We start from the raw sequence: 13,446 nt of genomic DNA on the forward strand, positions 1-13,446 counted from the left end.
TTGGAGATAAAATTTGAAGCCAATAAGGGGAAAGTGATGTGCAGAAGTGATCTTATTGGGCATTACAAGAGATGAAGTACAGCAGATTTAGTAAAAGAACTTTAACAGGCACAGCATGTGATTAGGATGACAGAAATCAAAGTAGCTAGGCATCTTTTAGAGGGTCACTTTTCCAGAATTTGACCTCAGAGCTGACTGAGGAACTGACCAAGGGATAATGTGACATATGCTAGGAATTCTCAACTTGTATCGCCAACAAGCAGGAAAAATATGCACTTGACTGAAAAAGGTGTGGGTCAATGCTTCCAGGGCCTCCAGAGAGAAAAGAGAACAAGTATATTGATGGTGCCCACAAACTTTGTATGAGATGGTATTGTCACGAGAAGATCATGATCACCTGGGAATCCTCCCTAAAATACTTGATTTTTCCACAGTTCGTGCAAAAAATGGAAAGGGGAAGAGTTCTTGTGCTGTAGGATTCAAGCAAAGGAAGACCAGGAGGAATAGTGTGGTTTTGCTAATGATATGCTTTGCAGCAGCTGCGGAGAAAGGTAGCTTTTAGCTTGTGTAAGGATAGAGAGAGGTTTGGCACCATCAGTAGGCGAGCTTCTTTCCTGTGTACATGCACCTGGCCCGATGGGTGATTTCTGAGAGAAGGCAGATAGTTCAGACCTTTGATCGTCAGATTTTTGCTTCCTCCCATGAGCCTCCTGGTGAGAGTTGTGGTGGTTTTGTGACTTGGGTGCTTGTTTGCTGAGACCTATCTAAGAGTAACAGCTCCTTTTGCAAGGGCTGTTAAATGTTTTCCACTTGTGAGCCAGAAGGATAACCTGAATTTACTGGAGGTGGGAGCAGCCTGTAGCACAAAAAACCTTGCTGCAGTTTCCAGCCCTGCTGAAGACCTTGGGTGTAAGGCATGATTTTGCACTGTTGCTACCCAGTCCCTTTTGGTGGCAGCAAGCTGTAAATTGACTGGACCATTTAACAAAGCCTCAGCCATGGTCTCTTCATGCCTTAATTGCCCGTCTGAGCAATGGGAATAATAGCAGTGCCTTAATTCACAAGCCTGCTGTGAGGATAGGTGTCTTAACAGCTGTAAAGCCTCCAAGTACTGGGCCAGTGGGATCCTCTGACTACCACAGGTCATTAACTATGTAAGCCAGACTCCTACGTGAGAGGAAAGGACCCAAAAAAGATACCTGTTTTACATGGTGGGTGGAAGTCATGTCATTGCTTTTAGAGAAGAAAAGCCTCCAAATGTGGAACTTACATTTTCCATGGTCTGATAAGAGGCTGCTTTTGAAACAGTCTTTCCTTTAAGCAAGTAGAGCACAACAAAATACAAAATGCTACAAGATGAGAATGAAAGTTATTTACACCAAGATATTTGCAATGACCCTCAGCAGAACCAAATTGCTCATCACCAGGAAGCTGAGACTGATACATAGCACTGCATATGCAAGTACTCTTCTAAGCACCTCATTCCGCTTAACTGGCAGCAACCACCTTTCCTGCATGTTGCTTTTTGTCTCTGTCTTGGTTGGGAGTAGGGTCTGGCTATAATTGTGGAGAAATTGTGTCAGATTTGAGGAAGGAGATGGCTTTTCCTGGCAATTTAGGGGTTCATCGGTATCACAGGAGTTTCCTAAACAGAGATCCACGTTGTTGGGAAGCACATGTTCATCATCTGCCAGCAGTGTAAGGTCATTCATCTGAATTTGTCTAGTGAGTGGGAGACCTGACCTGGCTATGGGCACAGGCAGCATGGGTGTCTGCAGTGTGCTCCCCAGAGCCAGCAGCAGTACTTGTATGGGGTCTGTTTGCACATGGCAAACAGAACGTGGCATTTTGACAGGGGATGCCTGAGGTTTGCCTCCTTGGTTCATCAGGGTACTGAACCGTGTGAGTTAAGCCAACGGCTGACTCTTCCTGTGCTTAAAACTAGAGCTGCCCTGAAGTGCCTTGGACATCAGATTTGTTTGGTATTCTCTGGCTGAGTTTGGAGGACACTGGGTGTTCAGGTCCTCTGAAAATTTATGTGGCAGTTTTTGGGGGTGGCTTTGTTTTGAAAGAGGTGTGTTAAAATTCCTGCTTCTGGAAATGTTGAGGTGAATGTTTCTGTTTCATTGCTGTGCAAGTATTCAGTATGGTGGGCTGCAAGACACTGCTTTGTACCCCAAACCCAGCTTTTGGGCTTCCTTTGATAGTGTCTGGCACTATAGCTCAAGAGTTTCCATTCAGGAAGTGAATATTTTTAATTGTTACGGTTATAAGCCAAACCTGATGTTTTAAAAGACAAAATTACTGGATACTGAAGCTTTTCCTAGTGGTGCAAAGGTTCACACTGTATAAGCAGTGTCAGTCTAGCTGACTTGAAGGGATAGCTGTTGAGCTCACTGATGTGTAGACGAGTGGATATAGGGAAACGAGGGCAGGAGAGAACAGCAGAGTTTGGGAGGCACAGGTAAAACCATGCTGTGAGAGGGAGACGTTACGTTAATCTGCTTGTAGTGTTTTATCTTTTCATCTGTGTTTCTCCTTGGGGAACGTGAAGATACACAGAGAAGCCCTTGGGGGGGAAAGGAAAGAGGTACAGTGACTCATCAACTTCATAAATCACAAACCATATGCGGTTTTTCTAACGCATCATGAATGAGTCAAAGGGGGGAGGTGTGCAACTGTAGACAAACAGAGGTTACTAATGTTTTTTATTAATTATTGAGCTCCTTCCTCTCTTTTGGGACTTCTGTGGGCTTCTTCAGTGCTGCAGTTTTGTTGAATGAGGCTGATGCAAAGGCTGCTTCCCATACTGGACAAATAGAGTTGACCAAGCATCGCATAAGTCTGTGTGTATTGCTTGTCTTGTTCCGACATCCTGATCACGTAGATTTCTTCTTCTTTCTTTTTCCCCTCAAATCGGAACACTTCGTAGAATTGGTCACCAAATAGTCTCATGGCCTCAGCCTTCACTCACTCCCCTCCTGTTGGGTCCTTTGGGCACTTTTTTCCCTGTTTCCTGCTCTGATGTGTGCCCGTCAGAGCCAAGACGTAGGGGCTACTTGTTGAGAAGTGAAAGCTTTTATTTTTTGAGAAATTTAGAGCTTATTTCTACCCTGTAGCCATGCAAGAGGGATGCCCAGAATGTGCATCTGCAAAATCTGTGAAAGCGTTTGTGAGTGCCTTGATCATTTTATTTGGAAAAAGTTGACACTCAACTGACTAAAGTTGTGCTGTGACTCCCAGAGCAGAAAAATGTGATGAGGGAGCTAAGCAGTGTGAGAAGTACTAAATCAGGAAAACTTCTGTACTGTTGCTTATGTTTCGTAAGCATGTGGAGTAAAGAAATCAAGTGTCTTGATTCTGTCATAGCCCATCTTCTTTCTGTTTTGGAGGCATTTAACTGATAGCATCTCCATGATAACAAAAAATCTGATGAGAGAGACTGTGTGTGTGTGTATATAAAATATATATAGTAATATCAAAGTGTACCCTGTCTAGGTGGCAGTATTATGGAATGATGGGTGACACAAAGGAGAAAGGGGACCAGACGTCGCTGTTAAGATGTTTGATCTAAAGAAATGGGAAATGATTACTAAAAATTGTTGTAAGCAAAGAATACTTGTTTTAACACAACCCCCTTTCCCAGAAAAAAAAAAATCACTCTTTAAAAGCATATCTGAAGAGAAATACAGCTGAATGTTTTATTAGAATAAACTGGTTTTTTCCTGCATAAAATCAAAGAAGGATACATCCAGGTTTTACTCACATAGCTGAAGATAGTGTCTATAGATAACTTTTGGGTTGTATCTGTGAGTCTTGTCCTCCCACTATGTGGTGCTGGATAAAAACTCAATATGAAAAATTACTTAAATCCAGTGACTTTAATCCAGTCTAATTATGAGAATTCAGTGAGTTGCAGAGACAAGTAATTAAACTAATTAGAATGGATGTTTTTATAGCACTTCTATTTCTCTCTTAAGAACTCTGTTGGTCTTTATTTCTCTCTTATGAACATGCAAGTACCCACCCTAGGAGTAAACACTACTGATTAAAGGAGATAATTTTGATAGGGTATGTGACTATTATATTGGAACTCATTGCCCCTGGAAGCCACCAAGGGAGGGTGTTGGAGAGAGGTTCACTCCCCGTGCAGGTGTTGAGAACATTTGCTGATGTATCTGACTGTACCTTGCATGGGTGGTTCATGCATCTTCTTGGTTGGAAGAGGTCAGTCCGTATTTCTCCTTCCCAAAGCAGACAGCAAGACCCCAGGAGTGCGCCCACTGTCACCTTCTGAGCTTTGAGTGTGTACAGTCAGAGGTGCTACTGGGATTTTGGGTCCTTTTGTGTCCCTGAGCATCTGTGACTCCAGAGGAGGGCACCAGCTAAGCCACGTGTTCATCAAGACATAGATGCAGGTGCCTCTGACAGACACACACACTACAAAGAAAAAAAGCTTTTCCCAGGCTGCACCACTATCACGACCCAGTGGGAGCTGCAGCACTTGCTGATCACGTTTGCTCACCTGCCCCGTTTTGTGTGCAAGCTGTGTGTTTTCAGCCCTTTTTTGGAGGAGAAAGCAGTGGCTGGGAAGCAAGGAAACCTGGATTTTGTCCCCACCTTGGCACTTCAGTTCTCTCCCTCCTGCCCACTGTTTGCCCCATGTGCTCCAGTGTGTACCCTCCTGGAGAAGGACCATCTCCTGCCTACCCTGAGATTAAGGCTGCTGTTATATGTGGAGTAAGTGACTTGCTACAATATGAATATTCTTTCAGGGCCTGAACCAGTTTGTAAAGTGCTGTTTTTCGTCAAAGTGGATTATTCTATCACTTTTCCAGAGAGCAAAAAAAGCTATAAAGCCAGATCTAATCCAGTTTTTAGCCTGAACTTAAGCCTACATTTAAAAAAGGAAAAAAAAGTACAAGTCAGTGATTGCAGATTGGTATTTATAATAGAAAATTCACAGCACACAGTGTTCAACTTCGCCTTCTCTGGGAAGAGGTTGGCCTCTCATGTTCATCCCACCATTTTCCCCATGTCTTTGGCTTTGCAGCAGCATGAATAAAAACATTTTAGTTCAAAAGAATAGCCTGTGAGTAGAGTACTTTGAAATAAACCTATTGCGTGGTCCTGCCACACAACCTATTTTGGTCAAGCCTAAGAGGTTTTTTTTTCACAAATACCTGTGTTTTTCAGAGGAAATTTCTCTGTTTCTACACAGTGGTTGCATCACAGCTAATTTGTTAACATTAAAAGGCAGCTTTCACGTGATTAATTAAGGCATGCGCTTCTTCGGGTTTTCTACAACTGTTGGTGTCTTTTGAAACCTGTTTCATCCAACCCTCAGCCCACCTCCACCAAAACCTCGGATTTTTTAAGTGTTTTTACAGAGTCTGTCCGTGACTGTGCTATAGAGGTGCATGGCAGAGGTGGGATGTGTGCTGGATTTGCTTCTTCCCCCATTCCTGTGTTGGCACGCAGTTTCACAGGACATGTTGCTGGGGGAGTCAGGAGTCCTGGAAGCAGTTTGGTTTACTGATGGCCTTTGAAAGGTGTGAGTCTCTCGTCCTTAAAAGAAAGAAAAATTATCAATTGCTACTTCTCTGTAGACAAAAATTCATGGCCACAGCACCCTGCTACAAATAGCTATGTGGGAATTACTTTTATAATTAGAAATGTCTACACCAACATATGCAAATTGAAAATGTATAGCACTTTCAATTTTATTTTTTCCATATGCCTGCAAAAATTATTGCTGTAATGATCTGTATACCTCTCCATTAACTGTGGTTTACTCAGCTTGCAAAGAACTGCAGGAGTGTTGAAGCTCTAGGCTGCTCTGACTTAAATGCTTTTTTAAAAGCTCTGCCCTAGTTCACAAAACCTGTCTTTCTTTCTATGGTTTTCTTTTGTAAATTGTTACAGTCCTAATCCATCATGCAGCAATTATTTGCCCTGGTTAGCTTCTGCTTATTCTGCTGCATATAATTAAGCGATGTTTTAAGTGTTTTATCACAGTGGAGAGCAACAGCATGTTTTTTGCTGTGCTAGCTGATGTGCTTTTTGATATTACTGTAGCAGCTGCATGCTGAAAACAGTTGTAAGGAAGGAAGAACATCACCCTAGGCAAGTTCCTTTTTTGCACCGTGAAATGTGTATTTCACCTCTCATCCTTGTATTTGTAGGAAAAAATATTACTGCAACCTTAGTGAATGTGAGTTCAGTGTCTCTGATATGGAGCATGATAATAGCTCAGCTCTGTGCTGCATGTGTTTGCATTGCTGCAGCCTTTGTGGGTGAAGAGCAGATGGTCATGGGGTGTTATGATGCTGTCAAGTAATGTCCATTAGTTTCTACTCTGCTCTGCTCTGAACTCTATGAGCATGACTTCTGGTCAGCTATGCAGGTTGAAGTCAAGTGTTAAAAGCAGAGATGCTCACAGGGACACACAAACTTGGAAGGTTGTGGGAGGGAGAGGATACCATCAGAGCTAACCAGAAATGAAGAGACGAGTGAGATCCGTCGTGGTGTGGTTGGTCACGTGCCCTGGAAGGGGTGGAAAATTCTTCAGCTCAAGAAAAAGGTGGTACAGGTGGTATCTCTGCTTTAAAAGCAATCTGTGGTGTTTGCAAGGCAGTGGGCAGCAGGACCTGGCTGGCATGTGAGGGCAGAGTGTGGCATCCGTGTTGAGGTTTGCTGAGATCCACTTAGTGAGTGATAAAGTGGGGATAGTGCTACAAAAGAACCCACGGACTGAAAGATTTGTGCCCAGCAAGTCCTTGCTTGAGCTCTGTGCTGTGCACTTCCTCTGTCATTTCTGCTGTGTCCCTGGGCCGGGAAAGGGGTGTGGGAAAGCTGTAAGGAGGAGTTTGTATCTTTGTGATATTGAATGTCATGTTCAGACAGGGGGTGTGTGTTAAATTACATGGGTGGAATTTGCACTTGCTTGTCCTGCATAGCAGAGAGGATGCTGTTTGTGGAGACTGAGCTCCTAAGCAGTAAAACAATAAAATACTTCCCCCCTCTTTAAACATCAGCCAGCCCTTGCGAGTGAACACCCCTGTATTTCTATGCCTGTTCACAGGTATCCTTGTGGTAGTGGTTTTCCCATTGTTCATTTTTTCAAATAAGACCAGGTACTGGGAACTCTCTGCCAGCACAGGCAGAGCAAACCCAACACAGTGAGATGAAAAATAAGAAAGATTTTATTGGCAAATTACACAAGTGTCTGTTAAGTAGTTTTGAGGGTTTTTTTCTGATTGGTTTACTTGTCTTTAAAAGCAAGGTATATCTGTGAGAAGCAAAGATCCATTTGCACCGGCTGGGGGGTTCAACCTGTTTCAGCCTCTGTATTACTTTATTCCAGCCCTAAGCTGTAAGCAAGATGCAGCACAAAGTCGTGACGTTTCTGGTGCGCTTTTTCCTTTCTGCAAAAGTTAAGGTTTTTAATTTGACATCTCTTCAAATTTGGCTTTTTAATTTGACATGTTTTCAAATTTGGTGGTTTTTTAGACAGCCTTTCTCAGACTCAGTCATGTTTTGGGGTATTAGGGAAAACAGGCAACATCTCACCCTGTGTCCTCACTGTCCTACCACTTCCCCAACCACAGGTTTCAGGGTTTTGACTGATGCTTTGTGCTACCAAGCTGTGTCCCAGCTGCCATGGAAAATTCCTGCTCTGCCATCACTTTGGAGGAACCTGTGGGAACACCACTGCAGAAAAGGAGTTCAGTTTCTACACAAATATTTGCCTTTTGTTGTGGGGGAAGTAGGATATAAAACTAGCTATGTGCACAAGGTAAAGATGAGAGAGAGTGAAAAGATTTCAGTATTCAGCAAGAGAAAGGTGGCATAGCTGCTGGGAGGTGGCATAGCTGCACAGGCAAAAGTTTTCCAGTGCCGTCCAGGCCCAAAACACATGGTCTCTTTTCCCTGTGTGATTCTCTCCCCCAGTTTCCCAAATCTGGGGACCAGGTGACCAGAGAGGAAATTTGGCATTTCCTCAGTCATGCACAGAGTTGCCATCGAGGTCCCGCTTCAGTCTCTGAGCCATTTTAACAGGAGTTTGATAGATCACAGAACTGTGGCTGGATTATTTCATTAATTAAACAAATTTCAGAAATTAAAGCCAGATTAGGGCCTCACTCATAACTGCTGAGACACACTTTTGGGGAGATAGTTTTAAAAGAACATGTTGCCTCTGACTTGTGTGTTCCCATCCCGGATGGCTTTGCTAAAGCAAAACAAATGGAAAGTTTTTGTTCCTGCACATGGGTTCTCTGAGGTGCGGTTTAGACCTCATTCACAATGACACATTCTGCTTGGAGCCAAGCACTTTTGTTTTTCACCTGGTTGCCTTTTTCTGTTTTGTGAATTTGCTCATTTAAAAAGAAAATTCAAAAAAATTAGTTGTTTTTATTTTTTCCAACCCCCTGCAGTATGGGAAGATGAGCAAAAGATGTGGCGGGTGAGGGCTGACTTCCCCCCCATGCCCAGGGGGTAATGGCTGCTCACAGGGCCAGCTGCTGACAGCACCCCTGCACTCCACGCCTGTGGCACTCCACGCTGGCAGCAGCCCTACAAAGAGGTCATTTGTCCAGGGTCTTGTCCATAACAAAACAATAATAATAGACTGAACAGAGTCAGCTCTAGGGATAGAGGTTGACCTAACCATGGTGCAGCCCTATTCATTGAACATCAGATATGGATTTTGCTCCTTGACAGGATATATGTGCTGTGGACACAGCTCAGGTGATGAAGTGTAGCTTGGGTTCCCATCAGGATGTGCTGGTTGCTAAGCCATTACTGTAGGGTAACCTCCCTGCAAATATTGGTAGTCTTTGCCATCTGTAAGTAAAGTCCAAAGGTTTGTGGGGTCAGGTTTGCCTGCCTGCTGAATTCCAGTGGACTGACAGCCTGAGAGAGCTGCCTCACTCCTGAATTGGAGGAGCTGAAGTAGCATCATTTAGCAGCTTTGTCAGGAGCAACACCATGTATTTAAAACTGTCTGCTGGGGCTTTGATGTTCTGGCAAGCAGCTCACGTTTGAAAGCTGTGAGATGCTTCTTATGCTTTCTCTAATGTCCTCAGATGGGATGTGGCAGGACCTGCAAATGTATATGATGCAGCTCCCAGGGATCTGTCATGGGGAGGGGGACCCATCCTCCTTTGAAATTGTGTATTGTTTTATGCCAAATGACATCCCTACTGAGGTCCTGGAAGGACCATAGCTTGGAGGTCCCAATAAACTCATCTTGCTTATGCAGCTGCTGGGCCTCTTTTCCTCCCCGTCTTTCAGGGTGTGGGTTGAAGGGACAGAGACAGTCTCTATATGGTTATGAGCACCCAGAACTGCACATCTTGGACTAAAAGTCATTTGTTTTTTTTACTGACCTCCAGAAAGCAGCATTTGACTTGAGCTTGATTTCTATGGTGGATAGTGATTCTTGTGTGGCAGAAAAAACTATTCAAAATATAGGGTTAGAAACCAGCAATTAGACATGCAGAAAACCACTATGTGGAATAGAAGATGTAAGAGAAACAACAATCTGTACAATTTTCTAGAAAAACTGTAGCAAACAGACTTTTTTATGTTTCCACCCACTTATATATGTTTTGGAGGGACCTTGGCCCTTCCTCTGTATGAGAACATCCTTGTTTGGGGCCAGTCCTCCTGTCCTGAGAAGAGTTGGGAGATCAGCTCAGCAACTGAGTGCAGCAGAGAGCTTGCTGAGTATCCAGAGACTGAGGAATTCAGAACATTAAGTCTGACTTTTAAGAAACCTTTGACTGATTCAAAGTTGTAACCTAGATCGTAGACTATCCCAGGATATGCTGAGTTGGAAGGGATCCATAAGGATTATCAAGTCCAACTCCTGGCCCTGCACAGGACCATCCCCAATAGTCACACCGTGTTCCCAAAGAGTATCGTGCAAATGCTTCTTCAACTCTGTCCCACTTGGTGCTGTGATCACTTCCCTGGGGAGCCTGTTCCAGTGCTTAGCCACCCACTGGGTGAAAAACCTTTTTCTAATATCTAACCTAAACCTTCCCTGACACAACTTCAGGCCATTCCCTTGAGTTCTGTCACTGGTCACCACAGAGAAGAGATCAGTGCCTGCCCCTCCTCTTCCCCTCAGGAGGAAGTTGTAACTGCAATGAGGTCTCCCCTCAGTCTCCTCTTCTCCAGGCTAAACAGACCAAATGCCCTCAGCCGCTCCTCATACGGCTTCCTCTCAAGGTCTTTCACCATCTTCATTGCCCTCCTTTGGACACTCTCTAATGGCTTAATATCTTTCTTACATTGTGGTGCCTAAAACTGCCACAATATTCAAGGTGAGGCCACCCCAGTGCAGAGCAAAATGAGACAATCCCCTTCCTCGACCAACTGGTGATTCTTTCCCCAGTTTGTACATACATCCAGGGTTGCCCCATCTCAGGTACAGAATCCAACACCACCTTTTGTTGAACTTCATATAGTTCGTGATTGCCTAGTCCTCTGATTTATCAAGGTCTTCTTCTCCACTCTTCCATCCCATTGTTTTATCTTTTTGTTCTTAGCCTTTCTTCTTGTGGAGGAGGGGGGATATTCAGTGAAATATAAATAAGCCTTGCTCTGTCTTTGATGTCTTTCGAATTTTCTTCCTTTTGCTGATGTTGCCACATGAATTTTGCACGAGGTCATACATTAGAAAAGGAGCAGACCATTAGGTACAGCTGTGGCCTGGGAGAGAGAGCAAGCCACAGGGGAGCATCCTGGGAGCCATGGCTCCATCCGCATCTTCATTGCCGTGGCCCAGGGCACTGCCTTACACCTCCCTTCCCTCATCTGAGAAAGTCGGTGTCACAAATGTAGTGGGATCTCCAGGGAAGAGTGGGGTGACCTGATCACCTTCACTCTGTTTCCAGCAGCAGCTAGGCTTTCAGAGCCCATTCTGCCCCTTTCTCTTATCTTTTGACCTGTTTCAGCCAAATTTACTATAAGGGAAGAAGCTTCAAAGATAATTCATTTTCTGCAAGTGTGATTAAACATTGGTGACCAGGAAGATGGGTGTTTGGACAGTTGTGTGTTTGTCTCTAGCTTCTGGTCCTTTCTTAAGTGGGACAGAGCAAGACGCAGATCACTGCCAAAATATCTGAGGGAAGATAATTGTGAGGGGAAGCAGAAGGGAATTTTGAAGGAAGAGATGGAAATGATAGGGAATATTCTGTGTAATCCAGTTTAAAGGTCAGTCAGCACAAATCTACAGAAAACCAGGCATCATTTCTTCCACTGTTCATCTGCTTGTTTATTATTAAAAGGCAGAAGGAAAAAAGGGAAACAGAAGAGGAAATTTTGGCTCAGAGGTGCTGACGCTTTGGGGAATGGTGATGACAACACTGGTGATCCCAGTTTGGAGGGAAATGGCACTCTAATCCTGACCAAGGCAGAGCCATAAGCCCGTGGGCAGCCCCATCTCTGTTTCATGGAGCTCAGCAAAGATGCTCCATTTCCCAGAGAAGCACACTAGGAGCTTAAATGCACCCCTGAAAGTCAACCAATGGTCTCATGCTTCATCACATCAGAGCAAGTGTGCAGGAGCATCACTGGTCTCTGTCAGGGCTGGGCAGTGCAGGGGTGGCAGTGGCTGTGAGCACAAAGCACTGTACAGATATGCTGAGGCATCTGCACTGTAACAAAGTGTCTGCATGGCATCTTGTCTGTGGTGTGTTTGGTGTTTCACGGCTTGTGTTTTCACCAGAGCCTTATCTGTGAAGGTGCTGCATGGAGAATTCGCATATGAAGTGTTTTGTGTATGGAGAATTGCTTCACACTGGAGTTTGAGTACATGGAGCTGGAAGCTGCCATCCCTGCTCTTATTCCCAGCTGGAGGTGCTTCCTCTGGCAGTATATCATTTTGAGTTTCCATATATACAGAAGTGGTATGATCTGTGATAGGCAGAGCAGCAGAAATGTGCTCTAGAGACCTGCAGAGTATTCCTCAGCTACAGACAGAACCAAGAAGTTAGCTGCTGCTTTTACAGTGGCTATTTCTGACTCTCATGCCAGGGCTTAAGCAAGAGGAGAAGGCTCAGGGACAGCATTTGGGTGGTTATAAACTGCTGATGTGTCCAGATGTAACTGCAGTGGAATTTTATTTCATTAGATCTTTATATCTTGTATTCTGATTGCAGCTTATAATTTACAGGCTTCACAAGGAGAAAACCTGCATTTGGTTAGATATGAGATGATAGACTCACAGAATGGTTTGTATTAGAAAGGATCTTCAGAGATCATCCAGTCCATCTCCCCTATAATGGGCAGGGACATCTTGCATTGGATCTCTGTTTCAGATTCTCCATTTAGTACACTTCTACAGAAATCAGTGCAGACCTTACCCACTCGGCAAATCTCCACTTTCCAGCCTCCTCCAATTTGTAAACCTCAGTGCCTCTCCCATCCCATTCCAAGTACTTCTTGAGTTTTCCGTTAAGATTGGGAATTATTATGAAACCAGAGACCATCTGATCAGGAAGAATAGCAAATTGGATTCAGTGATAAATTAGAAAAAGCATCCTGTCAAATAGGAAAGTGACCTTTTTTTATCTTCTTTTGATTAATGAAACTTTTGACAGCTAAATTCCTCTCTTTTGCTCCACCCACTCCTGATGAGTGCAGGTAGATCCTGAAACAACTGGTGTAGTTTTTCTTCATGCTTTTGTTTGACTCATGTTGGCATCAGATCCTTTTGAAACTTATTTTACAGAATTCTTGCATTTGGGAACTTCCAAAACTACTTCAACATATGAATTGTGCTTTAAAATGTTTTGGGTTTTAGTTTTGTGTTTTTTCCTTTTTTAAATTCTGTAGAGAATAAAATGCACAAATTGGGACTTGGTGAGACTATCACAGGAAGGGACCATGTTTAAAAGGTATCTAAGGGCTTCTGATACCTTTGGTAGCTACCTCTGTCAATGTTGAGTGAAAAGTGGTGTTGTAAGGAAACTTTTCTTCCAGAAAAGACTTAATAGGCCTCCACAGATCGGCTGCAGTTTCTTTGAGCCCACTTTTCCTTAAGGCACAGACCTTAGGAAGTGTTGATTTACATTAACTCTTCTTTATGCCTTTACTTTTACAACCAAGGCAGCTTTATTTAGAAATCACCTGTCATTAGTAACCACAGTCACTTAGTAGACATATTTACAAGGTAAGTGACAGTGGGAAGTAATTAAGTTTAATATAAATCACACTCAATTTCAAATCTGCAGGCTTCAAAATAATAATTAATAGAAACTGCGGCTTCTATAAAAAGATGCAGTATTTATAGCAGTATCTTCTTTCTTTTCCAGCTAAACACATTGAGTCTAGTGGAAATTAAAATCCCCTGTCTGTTCATCTTATTTGTTTCAAAGTAATTTTCTTCCTGTGGTGCACTTCATTGCAATTTACCCACTGCTTTTATTCTTC

The 13,446-nt window shown here is 43.5% G+C and overlaps 1 protein-coding gene across 7 annotated transcripts in view; it reads left to right on the forward strand.

Moving 5' to 3' along the window:
* Positions 1-13,446, forward strand: part of ZHX2 (zinc fingers and homeoboxes 2) — a 76,101-nt gene that overhangs the window by 53,367 nt on the left and 9,288 nt on the right. The gene's annotated exons all lie outside the window — the stretch shown is intronic.

The sequence above is a fragment of the Pipra filicauda genome, unplaced genomic scaffold (assembly GCF_003945595.2).
Source record: "Pipra filicauda isolate LSUMZ 115617 unplaced genomic scaffold, ASM394559v2 scaffold25_size4600443_pilon, whole genome shotgun sequence".
Lineage (NCBI taxonomy): Eukaryota > Metazoa > Chordata > Aves > Passeriformes > Pipridae > Pipra > Pipra filicauda.